The 7,550-nt window shown below is 53.9% G+C and overlaps 1 long non-coding RNA gene across 1 annotated transcript; it reads right to left on the bottom strand.

The window, feature by feature from the left end:
* Positions 1 to 1,697: 1,697 nt before the first annotated feature.
* LOC309645066 lies at positions 1,698 to 3,836 on the bottom strand. The gene is made up of 2 exons (XR_014254718.1): positions 3,366 to 3,836; positions 1,698 to 2,144 (listed from the first exon to the last, which is right to left on the bottom strand). It is a non-coding gene; the product is annotated as an uncharacterized lncRNA (long non-coding RNA).
* Positions 3,837 to 7,550: the final 3,714 nt, after the last annotated feature.

Below are 7,550 nucleotides of genomic sequence, written 5' to 3' on the forward strand. Positions count from 1 at the left end.
TCAACTGCAAGTGTCAAATCCTGCTACTCTAGTATCCCTTCTCCTTATCTGGGATGTGAGGAGGGACAGGAGAGACCAGGGCGTCCCCTGGGGCCTGCGGGAGAGGGCGGTAGGCCCCAGTAACAGCATCCCCTCCCCCTCACTCTTCCTTCCCTGGAGGAGCCCAGGGATGGGCGGAGGAGCAATTGAGTGTGTGTACGAGCATGGCGGCTTGGGCAGGTGGAAGGTAGATGCATCGTGTGTGTGTTCAACGTGGGAGCAGGTGGGTAAGTTTGAAGGTGCGGGTGACACTGCCTATTAGACATTTCTCCAGTGGAAAAGGTCCTTTCCCAGGCTGGTTCGGCCTAGGGGCACTGATGGTCGTGCGGAAAAGGCCCTTAGATCCCCTCTGGTCCTGAGAGGAAAGAAGCCTTTCCCAGGGCTGCACAGGGAGTAGAGGCAAATCCCACACCCCAGCATCCCATTCACCCCCAGAGACTTTCTCCCATGAGTGAGAACTGCCCGGGTCCTGCCCTGCCCTGCGTCGGCCTCCACCCAGGCCTCTCCAGCCAGGGTGGCTCAGTCCCCCTTGGTGTTCAGCCAGCCCTCTGGGATGTTTGAGGTGGAACTCTCTGCTTGGAGTCTAGCCTTAAGCCTTCATGCTGCAGTCCCAAGTCCTGATGGAAGAAGCCCGGGCCTCTCCGTAGGGCCTGGACCCCTCCCTTCTCAAGGGTGCCAGGGCCTTCTGGTGGCTTCTGCACCTGGGAGAGGGTCAGTTTTCCTGAGAACCAAGGTCTGACGGGGTCAGGTTCCGACTTGCACTGGGAGGCTCCGGGTGGCATTAGGTAACAGTTCCAGCCCTCTCCAGCCTTCGGAAGCCGGGCCCATCTCCCTTCACCTGTCCTGAGAGGCTGAGCTAGGTCAGAGTGAGGGCAGAGGACGGTGAGACCTGGCTTCTTTTTCCCCCGCCACCCTGCAGGGTCCCTGAGCCTGGCACCCCACACTGGGAGGCAGGGACTCTCGCTCCCATTTTATGGATGAGCATATCGAGGCTCTGGGAAGGAAGCCGCTTGGCCAGTAAAAGCAGAGTCTTGCTGAGCACCCAGGTCTTCAGCCCACTGATCCTGCCCTGCTCACAGCCAGGAAGGGGGCTTGCAGAGAGGGTGGCCAAAATGCCTGCTGGATGTGGCAGAACGGGCCTGGGTCTTCTCAGAGCTCTGTGTGTGTGTATGTGCAGGCATGCGTGTGCATGTACGTGTGTTTCTGTGTGCATTTGTGTACATGCATGTATGCGTGTGAATGGGGTGGGGGACCGGATTCCTCCATGAACCCCTCCCCTGCATGGAGCCCACTCTCCCCCTTGCCCTCACAGAACCTCGCTCCCCCTCCCTGTCAGAGAACTCCCCTCCCCTCCACCCCCTCAGGAGCCCCTCCCTCGCACAGAACCCCTTCCCAACATATATATAAAGTTCCATGAGGGACTGCCCTGGCGGTCCAGTGGTTAGGACTCCGTGCTTTCACTGCCAAGGGCATGGGTTCCATCTCTGGTCGGGGAACTAAGATCCCGTAAGCCGTGCAACATGGCCAAAAAAAAAAAAAAATTAAGTTCCATGAGATCAGAGCCTTGGTTTCATTCCCAACGTTATCCCCCGTGCCCAGAACGGTTCTTGTTCTCCCAGTCCCGGCACACGGCAGGCACTCAACAAATATTTGCTGGATAAATGTAGTAACTCGTTTAATCATTGCAATGCTCCTATGAGGTAGGAATGACTCATCGCTGTTGTCATATAGTAAAACCGACACGCAGAGAAGCAAAGTAAATCATCAAAAGTCATACAATTAAGAAGCGAGGATTGAACCCAGGAGGCAGATGCCAAAGCTCTGGGTTCTAACCTCTGTGCCAGCCCACTGGGTACGGCCGGGGTCCACTCGGCTGCAACGTGGCGGCGCTGGGAGTGTCGTCATCAGCTGGGGACACAATTCCTGGCTGGAGTCCAGCCTGCTGAGCCTCTCTTGCGGGTCCGCGGGCCCCTCCTGGTCTCACCCCTCTGCAGTGAGAGCCGAGCTGTGCTCCCCCTTAGAGAGGAGAGGGCTGCGCCCAGATGGGGACACAGAGAGACAAAAGGAAAAGTCCTGGGGAGAAGTCCAGAAGGTTCCTCGCAAGCCTGTGGAAGGCAAAGGGCCAGCTTCTAGTACAGGACAGGGAGAACCAGAAAGGTCCGCCAGGGTGTCTGCTCCTTCTGCAGCAGAACTTGGTGCTGGAAGTGTGTGTGTGTGTGCACGCGCGCGTGCGTGCGTGTGTGCATGTGTGTGTGCGTGCATGCGTGTGTGTGCGTGTGCGTGTGTGTGTGTGTGTCTTCTGTTGGGAGAGGTGGAAGAGGGGCTGGCCAGGCAGGGCTGAGCTCTGGAGAGGGAGGGACCACGGGGGTGCTGCCCGCTCTCGGGTGTGGGGGGCACCGGCATGGTCGTCAGGAGGCCGGCTTCACTGTGTGACCTTGGCCTCCCAGTTCAGGTCACTCAACTGCAGAACGAAGGTCATGTTGCCCACCGCGGAGCCTGCTCTGGGAGCTGCGTGGGCTGGTACAGCGGCCAGGGGGGCCCAGCTGAGGATGAACAGGCTGCCTTGGAAGACGGTGTGGACCCGTCACCAAGGTGAGCAGACAAGGGGTGCTGTGGAGGCTGAATGTGAGGTGCTGTAGGGTCCTGAAGACCATTAACTCTCTGAGAATTTGGGCAGAATTGGGGCAGATCACAGTCTACCTGGGCCTCGTCCACATAATGGGCATTTCTCCCCACTGCTCAGCTTCTGTCTGTTCCCTACTGTGTGAACTACACCTAGAGCCAGCCTTGTCTCTCCTCTCCTCCCTCCCTGCCCTACACCCGATGTGGTGTGCTCCAAGGACAAAGAACAAGATAAACTCAAGGGGCGAATATTGCTGGAACAAAGATTTACAGGACTCCTATCACTCTATCACAATGTGACCATTGCAATGTCCCAGAGCCCCCCCAAGCAGCATGTCCTGTCCCTTTCCCATCCCATATAAGGAAAGACATTTGCCGTGTTTTTCTCCCGCTCAGCACACTGAAAGTATACATACTCTGCCCAGTCAGCAGATGACTTGCAGGTTCCCTGGCTATAAAAACAGACCAGCAACCCATGCTTACTGTCGACTTTCCCTGGCTACCAGGAAGTCGGCCCGCTGTTCTTGCAGCGACCCTTCTCTTTAATAAACTCTACCTTCCTTACATTCTGCCTTGTGCCTGGAAATTCTTTTCCAACCCCCTGCTCGGACAACGACACCCGAGTCATCCTTTGCGGGCTGTACCTCCCTGAGGGCTCTGGGAGGGTGGTAGGTGATGGGGGCAGTGGTGTCAACAGACCTCACCTTTCCAGGGGTCTGGATCACTGCTCGGAAGCAAACACAGCTGCAAGGTGCCACCCTTCTTCAGGCTCTGGTCCCTTGTTCAGGGCTTTGCTGGGAATTGCTGGGTCTTGAGGATGGAGAGTGGGCCCCACCCTGGACCAGCCGGTGCAATGAGAAAGCTGTGTACACAGGAAGAAGGCCCACTCGAAAACCATGCTGTCCCTTTCTCGGCCGCCTTTGCCCCAAGCTGGCCGGGGAGGGGGTGGCTGCATGTTACCATCCTCTTCCTGCAAGGAAGAAGCCAGGTGCCCAGAGATGAGAAACACCAGGTGGGAATAAGATCTCTTTTTGCCTCAATGGGGGCCCACCCGTACTGGTCTGGGGTCCTCAGAGGCAGAACCAAAGACCTGAAAGCATCCTATCTGGTCTCCCCTTTCCAGCCTCCCTGTACCCATCCCCCATTCCTGTCCCCTCTGATCAGTGGCCAACGGAGTGACCGGAACACAAGGAAACAAGCCACAGCTCCTCCCAGCTCACACCCCTTTGATGCCGCGCCCCCCCCCCCCCCCCCGCCATCACACACATTGCCTTTGTTCATCAGCTCATTCAACAGGTGTTCAGGAAGGGTCTGCTCTGTGCCAGGCGCGGGTGCACAGGATCAGCTTACAGGCTGGAGGGGAGAAAGCCAGTAATCACACAGCCACACAAATGAATATCTAATTACCAACCGCGGCAAGTGCTCTGGGGTAAAGGAACATGGTTCAGTGGGGCGTTTAAACCGAGGACCCTGGCTGGCCAGGTAGAGGAGCAGGAGTTCACAAAGGACCCTGAGCAGGAGATGAGGAAAAGAGCACCAGAGGGTCACAAGCCACAGAAGGCGAGAGTGGAGGGGCATTCAAAGGGGCCAAATGCCGCTGAGACATTGAGTAAGATGAGAGAAAACTGTCCTTGGGGTAAAGCACAAACTTCTTAGTATGGCCATCAAGGCCCTTCAGGATGGCCTCACTGAGAGCTCCATCCACCCCTGGCTGCAGCAGTTACTGTGCCTACCTTGCAGTTATTTGCACTGTCCTCCCTGTCTGGAATTCCCTTCTCCTCCTGGCAAATGCCCAGTGATCCCACAAGTCTCAGCTCAAAAGCCACCTCCTCCGTGAAGCCTTCCCTGACTACCACCCCTCTGGTAGAGCATGTCACTACATCCTTGGGTATTCCCTTAGCACTTAGTACAAACCTCTGTTGGAACACATGGCAGACCAGTTGGGCCTGCCCAATGCCCTCTCCCCTCATCTTCCTTTGGGGAAACAGTGGTCTCAGCCCCAGCAGTACATTGGGATGGATCTAATCCAATTATGATAATCCTATGGTCTACTTTTCCAGCCTCCCTTACAGTTAGAGGTGGCCATATGACCCAATTCTGCCCAATAAGACATGAATATAAATCTATTGCAGCAGGCAGGGTTGGAAAACCTTTGCCTTCCACTCTTTATTCCATCTTGAACACAGATATGATGGCTGGAGCCATGGCAGCCATCTTGAGACCATGAGGGAAAAGTCAAGGACATTACAGAAATCTTGGTTCTGATACTATTGAACTGCTGAGCCAAAGCTAGCAGCAGACATACTTGGACTTCTTGTTTTGTGTGAGAAACAAAGCCTTCTTCATTTAAGCCATTGTTGATTGGGTTTTCTGTTGCTGGCAGCTGAGTGCCTCCCTGATACCCAGTACTTTACAATTTATTTGGTTGCATGTCTCCTTTCCCTACTTGAGAGAAGGGATCCTGCCTAGTTTGTCTTCAGGGCCTTCGACTTTAGCAGGGTGTTTGGCAGTGAGTCAGAGCCCGGTAAGGGTCCATTAACTTAAGATTTCTGAGGACCAAAGCCACTCCCAGGTGGAGGTGGAAACAGCAGTGACTTCAGAGGCTTAGTACTAGAGTTGCCAGGTAAAATACAGGATACCCAGTTAAACTGAATTTCAGATAAATCATGAATAATTTTTAAGTATAAGTAAGTCCCTTGTAATATTTGTGATATACTAAAAATTATTTATTGTTTACCTGAAATTCACATTTAACTGAGTAGCCTGTATTTTTATTTGCTAAATCTACTTAGGGCTGTTTTCCACAAAGCACCCTCACCTGTGTTCAGCGGCTCTTCAGTGGGCGTGGGTGGCGGGGCCTTATCCACAAGGGGAGAGGCTATTCCTGGGGCCAGAGCTTGGACGAAATGGGATGAGATGACTCTGGGAGCCTCACCGGCTTTCTGGCTGCAGAATGAGTAAGAGTGAGGCTGGAGAGAAGCCCCACTGTGAGTAACAGCCATTACCAGGAGGACCAGTGGGATATATGGAGATGCTGGGAACAGTGGAGCAGACTTTCCAGAAAGGCAGTGCTGAGACCAAGCCCTTCATGTCCACTGGCAGAGGCAAGCACGGAGCCCTCCCCACACTGGCCTGTGGGTTGGAAGTACTGACGAGTTGGTGTCAGGTCCACCCTGCTTCTCCCACTCCAGGGCCTCTCATACAACCCACAGCACCTCCTGTCCTGCCCGGCAGGCTGCCGGGTGTCTGCCTGTCTCCCTGTGTACCCGCAAGTCCCTTGAGGGTTCTTTCTTCGTGGCCCCCCATCTGGTGTAGCATAAAGGGCTCTGTGATGAAATGTGGAACTTGAGGCCAAGGCAAGGGATGCAGTGCCAGCTTCCTTCAGCCCCAGCTAAGGATGCTCCTGGGCTCCCTCCCTGACTCCTTCATTGCTCATGCGGTTCTCAGAGGATGCGATCAGCCCCTCAGTCCCTGGCCTCAAGGGCTCCTAGGCCTGGAGCTGAGTCTCAGAAAGGAGAGGAAGCTGGGTTCCTTGAAGAGCCACCTAATAATACAGGGGGTGCCATCTGACCCAGGCAGGCCTTCCAAGACCATTGTCAATGCCAGGGCCACCACTGATAGAGCCACCATCCTGGAAATGTCCTGGGAGGCTGGAGCTGCTCCCTCAGCGCAGGCTCCTGTGGCTGGGCTCTCCAGCCTTTTCACCTGGCCAGTCAGGTCCCAGGCTGTGCTGAGGACCTACTGTGTGCTCACTGTTGACCAAAAGAAAAACACACAACCTAAGAGTTGTAAGTTTCAGTTTTTATTCAGGGGGCTTACTGAAGACCATAGCCCGGGAGACAGCCTCTCCGTAGTTCTGAGGAGACTGCTCCAAAGCGGTAGTGGGGAAGAAGCCAGGACACATGGATATAGGATCCTGGCTGCAGAATACATGCAATCAAGTATACCTTTGGGTAAAAGGTCACTGCTAGTCACAAGAAACAGATATCTCAGTTAATGATTTTAGTGCTTCTTCTATGTATGGGAAGGTGCAAGAATCTGGGTCCATTAAAATTCTTCCTGAGATGTATCTAACTATCTAAGGGGCCTGTTTTTTCAAAGCACAGAGTGCCTCATCCTGTTCTTGGTGTTGAATTCCTTTTGGGGTGCACTGTAGGTCAGTGACTGCAGTGGCTAATGACTTGATCCTTGAAGAACTGGATGGCGGGCAACATTCTTTGTTCTACATCAGGTAGGATGTGGATCCTCTCAGAGCCTGGGAACAGACCTGGTTCTGGTCCAGGCCCCGCCACTGACAACCTGTATAATCTTCAGCAAGTCACTCCAACTCTCTGAGCCTCAGTTTCCCCCTCTGTAAAACAGGGATTATAACTACCGCCTGGGGTTGGTTGCAACAGTGAAAGCTTTGCTCATGTAAAAATCGTCTGTAAGCTGTAAAGAGAGGTGGATGAAGGCGTGGACCATGTGGGCTGGGGAGTGCCTCGCCCATTGACAATAATAGTCTTCCCTCACTCTAGGAAGGACAGGTAGGAAAATAAGATCTTGATGGCTTAAGTCCCAATATTATCTATTGCTGTATAACAAATTACGCCCAGATCTAGCAGCTTAAAATAACAAATATTTATTATCTCACAGTTTTTGTGGGTCAGAAATTTGGGAGCAACTTCACAGTGTGGTTCTGCTCAAGGCCTCTCTTGAGATTATAGCCGAGGTGTCATCTGAAGGTTTGACTGGGGCCGGAGGATCTGTTTCCATTTCCCACTCATAATGGCTGTTGGTGGGAGAGCCCAGTGCCTTGCCGGCTGTTGACAGAGGGCTCCATCCTGTAGCACCTAGGTCTCTCCATGAGGCTGCTTGAATGTACCCACAATGTGCCAGCTGGCTTTTCC

The sequence above is a fragment of the Balaenoptera physalus genome, assembly GCF_965194825.1.
Source record: "Balaenoptera physalus genome assembly, chromosome: 16".
Lineage (NCBI taxonomy): Eukaryota > Metazoa > Chordata > Mammalia > Artiodactyla > Balaenopteridae > Balaenoptera > Balaenoptera physalus.